Source organism: Bidens hawaiensis, unplaced genomic scaffold (genome assembly GCF_021521415.1).
Source record: "Bidens hawaiensis isolate Kalapana, Puna unplaced genomic scaffold, B.hawaiensis_p1.1 tig00013365_1, whole genome shotgun sequence".
Classification (NCBI taxonomy): domain Eukaryota; kingdom Viridiplantae; phylum Streptophyta; class Magnoliopsida; order Asterales; family Asteraceae; genus Bidens; species Bidens hawaiensis.
In genome coordinates this window covers 69675-80482 of record NW_027492133.1, presented here as the reverse complement: position 1 = coordinate 80482, position 10808 = coordinate 69675, and positions in this window count along the sequence as shown.

Sequence of the window (10808 nt, the reverse complement as noted above, 5' to 3'; positions counted from 1 at the left end):
AACTTTTTACTGGCAGAGGCTCCTTCCGGTTGTTCATTTTCAGGTCTTGAGTTTTTCACCAGGTGAGCCAGCTTGCCTGATTTCACATCTTTCTCAATTGCATCCTTTAAGTTGTGGCATGCATCAGTGTTGTGTCATGTGGACTTGTGAAACTCACAGTACTTGCCACCGTTTGATGGTCCCTTGTAGTGTAGTGGCTTGGGGCTTTTGAACTGGACATTCTCAGTGCTCAACACTTGTGAAGGTGTTTTAGTGAGGGGAGTCCATATTCTTGGCAGAGGTCTGCTAGGATCTCTGCCGCCTTCCCTCTTATCACCTTCCCCACGATTACGAATGTCTTTTTGGGGCTGAGGTGAGCTTGGTTGCGCCTGTTTTTCTGCGGGAGAAAAACTGGTTGGTTGCAACCTGGACCATACAGTGTTCTGTTTGCCCCTTCTTTCGTTGCTGCGCGGTGTCTCAGCTTGATGCCCTCTTTCTCTTGCCCTATCTTGGGCAATTTGTTTTTCATTTCTCGCGAATACTCGCGATGCTTCCATTAGCTTGGCCCAAGTGGTGGGCATGCCATCTCTGCTTACGAGAGCTCGGCGGAGTTGATCACTGCGCGCGCCTTGTATAAAGGCCACGCGCAATAGTTGCTCAGTGATACCTCCGATTGCCAGAGACTCCTGATTGAAACGAGTGATGTAGTCTTCAATCGTTTCATCATTCCTGCGCACGCAGTGCATGATGTCATCAGGGTCGCGCGTGTGTCTGCGCTGTTGTACGAAGTGAGCTTGGAATTTTTCCAATAGTTCCTCGAACCCATCGATTTGCCCAGTAGGCAAGCTCTCGAACCAGACACGAGCCGCGCCCGTTAGGCATCGAGCAAACATGTGACACCATGTTGGCATCGTCCAGCTTTCTAGGTTTCCCGTGTTGTAAAAACCTTGCAAGAAATCATCTGGATCTGTTGTGCCGTCATATTTGCCCAAACCACTTGGCATCTTGGTTTTGTGCTGAATGTGGGCCTTCGCGATGCGCTCAGTGAATTTTGAATGTTTCACTAAGATGGCTGGCCTGTACGGTGTGGTTACGTCCACTTGCCCTCTCACTGGTGGGCTGTATGGTGCGTGCAGATCCAGATCGGCTCTGGCTCCAGGCGCCATGTTCAATTGCGCGCGGGGCTGTGAGCCTCCTGCATGAGTATCTCGCGTCCTCCTGACGCTGTGCACTTCTTCATCACTAAACTCAGCGTGTTCAGTGTGAACAGAGTGACCCTCTTCCGGCGCGCGCCCCCTTCTTGTTCCATGAACAGTTTGCTTATCAAACGCTTGCCTTTGTGTTTTTTGTTTGACCAGCTCATTGTACTTGTCCATTAGACGTCGTTGCTCGTTTATGAGCCATTCTTTAGGGTCATTTGTTTCATCTTCTGGACCCATTGGTCCTTTTTGTTTCGCGCCGGCAAGATTTTGTAACGTGAGATCGTCTGGAGGAGTTTCAGTCTGGCCATGAGGAGTTGTGATGAAGGGACGGTTACTGGTGGTGCGCGTAGAATCACGCGGCACCCTCAGAAACTGCTGTCCCTCATTAACATCCTCACGTTCAATATCCTCCAGAACTTGATCAACGTTACGAATGCCAGAAACCATGGTGAAAAATTTTTTTTTTTTTATAGATCTGATGAAGATCTTGTTGCCGTTGTAACAGTCGGATGGCGCCAATGAAGAAACGTGGATCGACTCACTGGTAGACGATCTACTTTCCTCGGGTGTGATTATGCTATTTCACCGATGGTTCTCTTGGATCTGGGTTCTTCCACCTACAAAATGAACAGCACCGTCAACTTACCCCTCAGAAAGGGACAGAGGGGTCCTCTTTGGGGTAACCCTCCGGTGTGAGAATAAGTGTTTGTAGGAGAAGATAATAATATCAGAGTAAGGAAATGAAGAAACGTATTGCTTAATGTAGCTGAATACTGTGTAATTGGATGTTATTGTGTTACTGGATGATCCCTTCCTTGTGGAGTTGATGTGGTATTTATAGTGCTAGGGTTTCCACTGATTGGGCTCAGCCTTGTTGGCCTCCTCCAATTGATTTGCGCCACGTGTCCTTGGGGACACCTGGTGCTTTTTCATTGGTTATAATCACGTGGTAGCACATGGGTTATGCTGAGTTGTCCACCTTTCATTTGGCAGCTGTCAACATCAGCATATTCTTATTCCTTAAAAAGATACCTTCTGGAAGGTTGTCTGACGTGCACAATCAAGGTTGCCCTAATCCTGATTTGGATAAGGACGAGGTTGATTATGTGCATGTGTGATATGCGCCTATCCTGAGGATGCGCGAGGTCTTCTCTTTATTCTCACGCGCAGATGTTTCATGCGCAGATGTGATATGCACAAGCATGTGATATGCGCCACGCGCGGATGCGCCGCGCGCAGGTGTGATACGCGTGAGCATATGTGATGCCTGAGCATGTGATGCATGAGCATATGTGATGCATGAGCATATGTGATGCCTGAGCATGTGATGCATGAGCATATGTGATATGCGTGAGCATATGTTATATGCGCCATGCGCATAGGTTCTGGCTTCGTGTCTTCATAATGTCTTGATTTCAAGACTCTTGTCTATATCTTGTGGGTTGACCCGCCTCGCTCGGTGTTGAGGCGGGTACATACCTCTTCAACTCCCACTTGTCTGCTCTTCCTTTCCAGAAACCTTCTTTTGTTTCCAATATGCATGCTTGCTTCGGTCATGCTTTTGGTTAGAAGACTTGCTAAAACATGGTTTCCCTTTGCCTTTCCTACATAAAGGACATCATCTTCCTTTTTGGCGGACACACCAGCCAATTGTTTTGCCATGGCCTCTTGCCCAGCTAGCAGGTTTTCAAATTCAACTATCGATGGTTGAGTCGGCCATCCTTGTATAGCTGTAACAAACGTTCGATACTCCGTTCTCAAACCATGAATAATAATGCGTTTCATTCTTGCCTCCCCTACCCGAGATTGAGCGTCCAACTCACCAATTTCTCGGGTAAGATTCTTCACTTTCCAGAAGTATTGGGAAACGGTAAGTTCTCCTTGAGATATGTTCATTAACTCACTTTCAAGCATCTGAAGACGTGCATCGTTTTTCTTTGAAAAAAGCCCGGAGAACGTATCCCAGACCTGTTTTGGGTGCTGGACACCTTGCAGATGATCGAGTAACTCTTCCTCCACCGTGGTCTTGAGAACGAACATCGCTTTACCGGCCTTAATTCTCCACTTATGAATCGCACCATTAGTATCGATTCTTGGCTCCTGGGTTTCGGCTCCATTAACGACTTCCCACAGGTCTTGCCCCTGAAGGTAAGACATCATACACATAGACCACGTGTTATAGTTGGTGTTATTCAACTTCTTAACACCCCCGACTACTTAGAAATCAGCCATGAGAATTCTTGAAGTTTTCTTTTATCAAGAACTTGTTCTAAACACGATAGAACAGACCACTGCCTGCTTTGTCTTCTGCCTAACTTCTTAACCCGACTCACGAGTTACAGCTTCTTGACGATCGGAACAACAGGCTTCCCAAGATCAATCGATTTTGAGGCTCTGATACCAGTTTGTTAAACCGGGAGCCGCAGAGCAGAAACTACACGCAGAGTTTGATCAACAAGATCGACTCTTTTCTTATTTCATTAACGTAATGATAAACAAGGGAAACACGAGTTTAAATAAGCTAGTTACTTGTCCTACAAGAATTATAAACGAGCTCAAAATCAGAAACAAATAAAAGATAAAAATAAACTAAAACTTGACCATCAAGCTAAAACGAATTTATCTTTTTAGCCCTTGTTTTACGATCTCCTCCAAACCGCCCCTTCGAGATCAACCGTACCTCCCTTATTGTACCGAAACTAACCGGTATTGACAATTTCACACTAACAAAGTTACAAATGTAACTTTAAATCTTGTATTATAACTAAATGAGGTTTTTAGATATTTTTGGTTTTTAATACATATATATATTGTGATAAATTACACGCCCCCTCACGTGAAGGACACGCTGATGGATTTAACGACTAGACTTAACGAGGTTAGTGAATTCGGGTTTAATTGCAAGTGAAATGAAATCACGGAGACGAAAATCGTAAATTTGAAACAATTGGACTAAAACCGCAGATTTAGATAAACCAAATGGACAAAAACCGCAGTTCACTCATTTTATTATAAAAGATGATAAATTACACAATGGTTATAAAATTAAAGGTTATAACTATTGATACGTTATATGTCCATTCCAACATCTTATACGAATCTATTTTCGAATTGTATCCTTTTGTAAAAGCAACTATATGAATAGATTCGCACTACGGGAATAAAAGTGGGTTTTCTTTTCAACAAGTCTTTTGACCGTTTGTAGTTTTCTTATTATAGAAGACACATGATACGTTGACATCTCAAGTGTGTAAATAATAGAGTTTTTATTAAAATGTATGTTTAAGAATATGAAATTACTTGTAAGTTAAGTTGTGTTTTGGGATCTCAAATACATTGTAACCCGAACCGGCCAAATTCAATAATCAAGCCCATGACATGGTGATTGTGTGAGTCATGGGACCGATAAATGGTCATTTATTAATCCTTCGACGGTTATTGTCACGTCCTGGAAATAATGCCTCGAACTAAGGGTCATGTCATCGTTCCATTATCATGAACCCTCGTAATGACACTGTAAATATTCGACAACGATGAGAAGATCATGTTAATGCCTGTCACTCCATGATTACTTAAATTCTTGCAATCCTTAATCTCTCATACATATACTTATTCTTACGTTGAAGGTTGGTCGCATGCATCAATCTCTTCTCATTGTAAATAGGTTAACTTTTGTTTTTGCAACACCTCAACTCGTCTGAGGTGTTCGAAGCTCCATTTACGTGAACCATCTACCCAAAATCGAGTGTATCATGAATTTGTTTCAAAATTGACAAAACCATCCAGATCAATAAAAACATACAATAACTAGTTAGTATTCATGCATGTTAAAATCTATTTTTCCATAAAAATAAAGTTAAAAGCCAAAAAAGAAAAGGTGAGATCCCCACTTTAAAAGCTACTTTGTATTCCAAAACAAAAAATTGTTGACATGCCAAATTAGTAAATTACTAATTACCATATACATCAAATGGGCCCTTATTGGGCTACCTTTTGGGCTACCACCACCACTTTAGTTTTCTATAAATACCAATCAATGCTCATCTCAACAAATATTCATAAATCTCATCTTTGTTCTAGCAATGAAGCCTCAACAACATCTTTCGGTTGATACCGCTACGTTCCACAAGTGCGAAAGAGTGGTGGGGAGAAGCCTCCGACAACTTTTTCAAGCTACCATGGCAGCCGTTGATAACAATAGAACTAAAAGTACAGATTCAGATTCAAGTGTTTTTTATACTGAAGAAGTAATAAGATTGAACGGAAGAGTAAACACAGAGGATCAAATTAAGGCAATCATGTTCTTGGGATCATGGTGCCACACATAGTTACAATTCTCGTTGTATGTTTATCTTTAGTGATGATAAATGTGTATGGCACGTGAATGATCATGATTATTTTATTTAAAAATTATGCGATTAATGGTGAATGCAACTATGTAAGTGGTTGTGGCCATAGGTCATGGGAGTTATTAATGTAATAACAAGTTATTAGTCTATATTTTGATATATGTTGTTAAATGTATATTTGTTTTGAACATTTTCATCCATTATTATTGTTTTATACTAAGATAAAGGGTGAATATAATCATATATACTTTTTTACTCATAGTTCTTGAACCTTTTATTGCATTTTTGAAGTCATTGTATGTACATGGGGAAATAAATCCCAGAAGGGTGTTGTTAAACATGCGTTTAAAAATGAGGGTTAAATATGTAAAAAAAAAAATATTTTTTACGCCTTAATATAACATAGAGTAAAATGTTAAAATCGTCCCTGAGGTTTGATCGTATTTACGAATTTCGTCCACTTTTTTTTTTTAATTTTTTTGTTTTTGCGATAGGACTCTTCAGGTTTCTCATTTGTTGTCAATTTCGTTCAAATTGATAACTTCATTAGTTTTTTAATGTCAAATGAGGGTTAAAACGGTATATTTTATTTTCTTGAAAGTAGATTTTATATCTAAGTTAGCTTAGAACATGGAACACGTCATTATTGGTGTAAACAAAGCCAAACACGAGCTCAACGTCGAGCTCGGCTCGTTTTGACGTTAGCTCGAGCGCTTTTTTAAAGCCAGAGTTTGGCTTGTTTATTATTTATTAATTAATTTATAGGCAAATTAGATTTTAATAATCTCAACTAACTGTTATTGGCCGATGATAATCCCAACTTCGTTTATTGCCACTGGTGGTCCCAAATTTAAAAAAAAAAATTTGGCTCTCAATGGTCCCCCGTTAAAAAAATATTAACGGTGTCAAGTTTTTCTGGAATTTCAAACTGATTTTTAGGGCTTTTGATCAGAATGAGGATACAAGTTGATCGATGTCAAACGTAGCTAGAAACGATGCTCCAAACTTATGTAGTACCTTAAAAGAGCCAAAGCTCAGTAATGTGGTGTGAAATTAATACATAGAAGTCCCAAAGAGGTAAACTTAAAAATACAAAAAACTTGAGCTTGGACTCGATAACTAAACGAACTATATTTCAGCTTGAGCTCGAAAAAACTTGACTCGTTTTGAACTTTTTATCAATCCGAGCACAAATAGCTCGCATGCATCTTACCTCATTTGCACCCCTGCATGTCAATAATTATACACATATTTGATCCAATAAACAACGTATAATTACTTGTAAAAAAACATTCCACCATTTTTCCAATATAAAACCACTTTTAAGTCTAGGGTTGAATTACTATGTTAACATTATAATAGCAAAATATTTTGCTGGTTTAAAAATAATGCATTCATGATGTCACATTCTGTTTATGAAACGTATTGTATCACTTTAATATAAAAGCTAGTACATGAGTAGATCCCACTATGAAATAAAAGTTGGTTTCTTTATTACGCGTTTTTGACCGTCTATAGTTTTCTTAAATAGAGGTCATATCGATGTTACGTTGACGTCTCAAGTGTGTCCATCTTGTTGTGATAGGAACGAACAAAAACAAACAAACTTTAATTAACACTATATGTTTATATATGTTTAAGAATACGAAAATTTTGTGTTTACTAAGTTGTGCTATGTTTATAGCTTATAAAGGCGCAAGACTGATTACTAGGGTCGGTCTACGTTAGTCGTGTGCGTGACACAGGTGCTGTTTGTTTTTTAAGAGGTAAAATGTCTGCAGTCTGCGGATCACATCTGTAGCAGAAGAGGTGGACCAAACCTTTGCAGTCTGCAAGAAGAAGATGTTTGTTTTTTAACACGTCTGCAAACTGTTAAAATAAACAGAAATTTAAATAAACCGAGTTTTTACACAAAATAAACCTAAATTGATAAACACGATATCAATAATCAGTCTACGAACATCAATTAAACCTGATTTTAACAAATTCCGATATTATAATATTTCAATAGTATAATCCAATACACAAATTCAAACCGATTACATCACAAATCATACAAATAAAGGTAAAGCACACAAATCAACAAAATAATAATACACGGACCGGAGTTGTGGATGTGCGGCAGTGGGCGGTGGACATACGACAGGTGAAGGGCGGCAGAGGTATGGGGTTGTCGGTGCGGCAGTGGAGCAACGACGGTGCGGCACGACAGTGGAGGTCGCCGGTGGTGGAGGTCGGGGAGGAGATGAAGGGAGATGGTAGGGGAGGAGATTGAAGGGAAGGAGAATGTAGAATGAAAGGAGGCTAGGGTTTGGAATAAGATAGAAGATGCAGAAGATGTGAAAAGAGGTTGGTCCATGTCTTCTAGGATAAGAGGGCGCGAAGACGTTTTTTAATGAAATGTATTCAGAAAAACAAACAGTCTTCAAGTCTAAAGGTCTGCGCGTGGTCTGCGCGGCGCAGACATAAGAGGCTAGGAAGATCTTCTACCAAAAAACAAACACCACCATAGATAAAAATCAAGTTGAAACCGAAAAATCAAACGAAATAACCGAACATAAAAAAACCGACTGTTTGATTTTATGTTCTCGTAAAAATCGAATCGAACTTATAGATATTTATTTGTTATTTTAATGTTAAAGTAATTTATAATGGTTTATTAATAAAATTTAACCCAAATATTTTAGCCTAAATATAGAATAATCAATTGCTTATTAACTAACAAAAAAAATTTAGGCTTAAATTTATTATCTTTGGCCAACTTTTCTTTTCGGCTAGAAATTTCCAACCTCAAATGACAAAAAAAAAAAAGAAAGAAAAAAAAGACCGAACTCAAACCAAAAACTGGAAAAATCGAAATAGAACGATTTTCAAAAACTCCGAAACCGACATTTGTGCTATAAAAATAATAAAAACATTATATGGCCCTTAAGATTAGGGTCGTAACAAAATCAACTTAGATAGCCAACAACATACAATAACCGTTAACGAATATTTGTGCAAAGGGAATAATGGAGAAGCATGTCAAAATCTACTTTTAAATAAATAAAAATAAAGTTAAAAGCCAAAATAAAAAAAAAGAAAAAAGAGAAAAAGTGAGATCCTCACTTTAGTAGCCCCAAAAAGACAACTACCTAAATGTTGATGTGTATAAGTAGTGGTGTCCAAATCGGGTATTTTGTAGGAACCGGTTTTGGGTATGTTCAACAAAAGTATAAATCCAGGTCGGGTAGGAAACGGTTTAGGGTATTTGACTGGGTTTTCAAGAAATTTTTTCAGGTTTCGGGTATGGTCGGGTAGGGTTTGATCGGGTAAAGGTGGAACCTGTTTTGGCGGGTCCGAGTCGGGTCCGGTTCCGGGTACATGTCTGGGGAGAAACTCAATACCAGGTCGGAACCGGTTCCGAGTCAGATACATTGAGTCAGGTCCGGAACCGGGTATTTGTGCACAAGGGTCTTCTGCGAAAACAATAAACGATCAACCCGATACCAACACGTCTAATGGGCCCTTATTGGGCTAGTTAATGGGCCACAATCAACTTGTTTTCTAGAGAGACCAATCATTAATAGAGGTGTGTAAAAACTGGTACATGGTTAATAACCCGACCCACTTAATCAAAAAACCGGTTTGGACCCGCCCTAAACCGCCAGTTCGTAGTTTCGTTTCCGGAAACCCGTTTGGACCCAACCCGATATGAAAAACATGCTTAAAAACCGGATAACCTACCCTAATCGATTTGATAGGTTCGATCATTTTTTTTCTTCTAAACCAGTTTATAACCTGAACGTGTTTTTTACTAACTGAATTTTACTTTTTTGTTCACCAACCCGGTGCTATTTATAACCCGAATCGGCTTGGCAAAAAGCCTGGTTTTGTGCACCTCTACCAATCAATAAACTTGTTGCGTGCTTCACTCAGTTCATCTCAACAACCATTCATAAATCTTAACTTTGTTTCTAACTTTGAAATTGCACGTAGTATTACGTATCATTGTCTTTATTAAAGGAAAAAAAAATGGTTTTTAGACATGTGCTCGGTGCCAACTTTTGATGTCAAATGTTTTACTTTATCTCACCCTCTCAGACTCCGAGCCCTTCTATGAATAGAAGTATATTTGGTAAGTTTGCTTATTTGTCGTTAAAAGGCTTATTAACATACACACACCCTCCTAGAGTCATATAATGTCTACTTCATAGGACTCAAACCCGTACCACTTTAATGAGATAAACACCTCACGACACTAGGTCAAGAGGCCATCAACGCTTATTTTGAACAATAAAGTTGCAATCCTTTTCTATATGAATTTGTTGTCAAAGAAACAACCTTTAATTTCGAAAACAACTAGATGAGTGGATTCCCATTGCAAGAATAAAAGCTACTTCCTTTTTCATGCGTTTTATAGGGTTTCGGTTTCTTTTCAACGCATATTTGACCGTTTATAGGTTTTCTTAGTATCGAAGGTACATAATAGCATATTGACATATCAGGTGGTCTACTCGAACCTAACGTCTATAGTAACGTATAAAAACTATTAATTTGGTCATGTTTGCATTTTCTAAAAAATCTAGATAAAATAAAATTAACTTTCGAACACAAACCTATATCACACATTAGACAAAGTATACGAACCATCATGTTAGGTGTCAAAAAGAATTAAAAAGGTGGTATTTTTAACAAACCTGCTTTTTGGTTTTCTCATTGATTTGTTTCAGTTTAGTCCGGATCAGAATTCAACTAATTTTATATAAAATCATATCCATAATGGATATGTTTACTAAATTTTTTTAACGGCATTTTTTCTAGAGTCTATATGTGACGGGATTTCAACCATCCTCAGATATTTGATACTTCAGGTCACACTTGAAAACCACCATAGACAGACACCCAAACAACCGGGTAAAACCGCCTAGATCAACCTGACGGCAATTTTTAAAAAAAGCAACCGGACTACCACTAAGCCAGAAGACCTGTGATGTTTAGTAGCTTATGATCATAAGTTTGTCTATTTTCAAGTCAATTAGTGACAAATCCTAACTAAACTTATGGAATGTTTCCAACAAGATTAAATAATGGAGGAAGCATTGTAAATTCAGATGCCCACTTATTTAGTGCATAAAAACATTTTGAAATATATTTTTCCTTTGAACTTTTTGTAAGAAATTATAGTTTTTTACTTTGCATTGCTTTTTGGAAAAGTTGATGCCATTGTCCACAGTTTAACCAAAAAATATATATAAAAAATGGGCCAAAAATCACATGAGTAAAAGATGATCCTTTT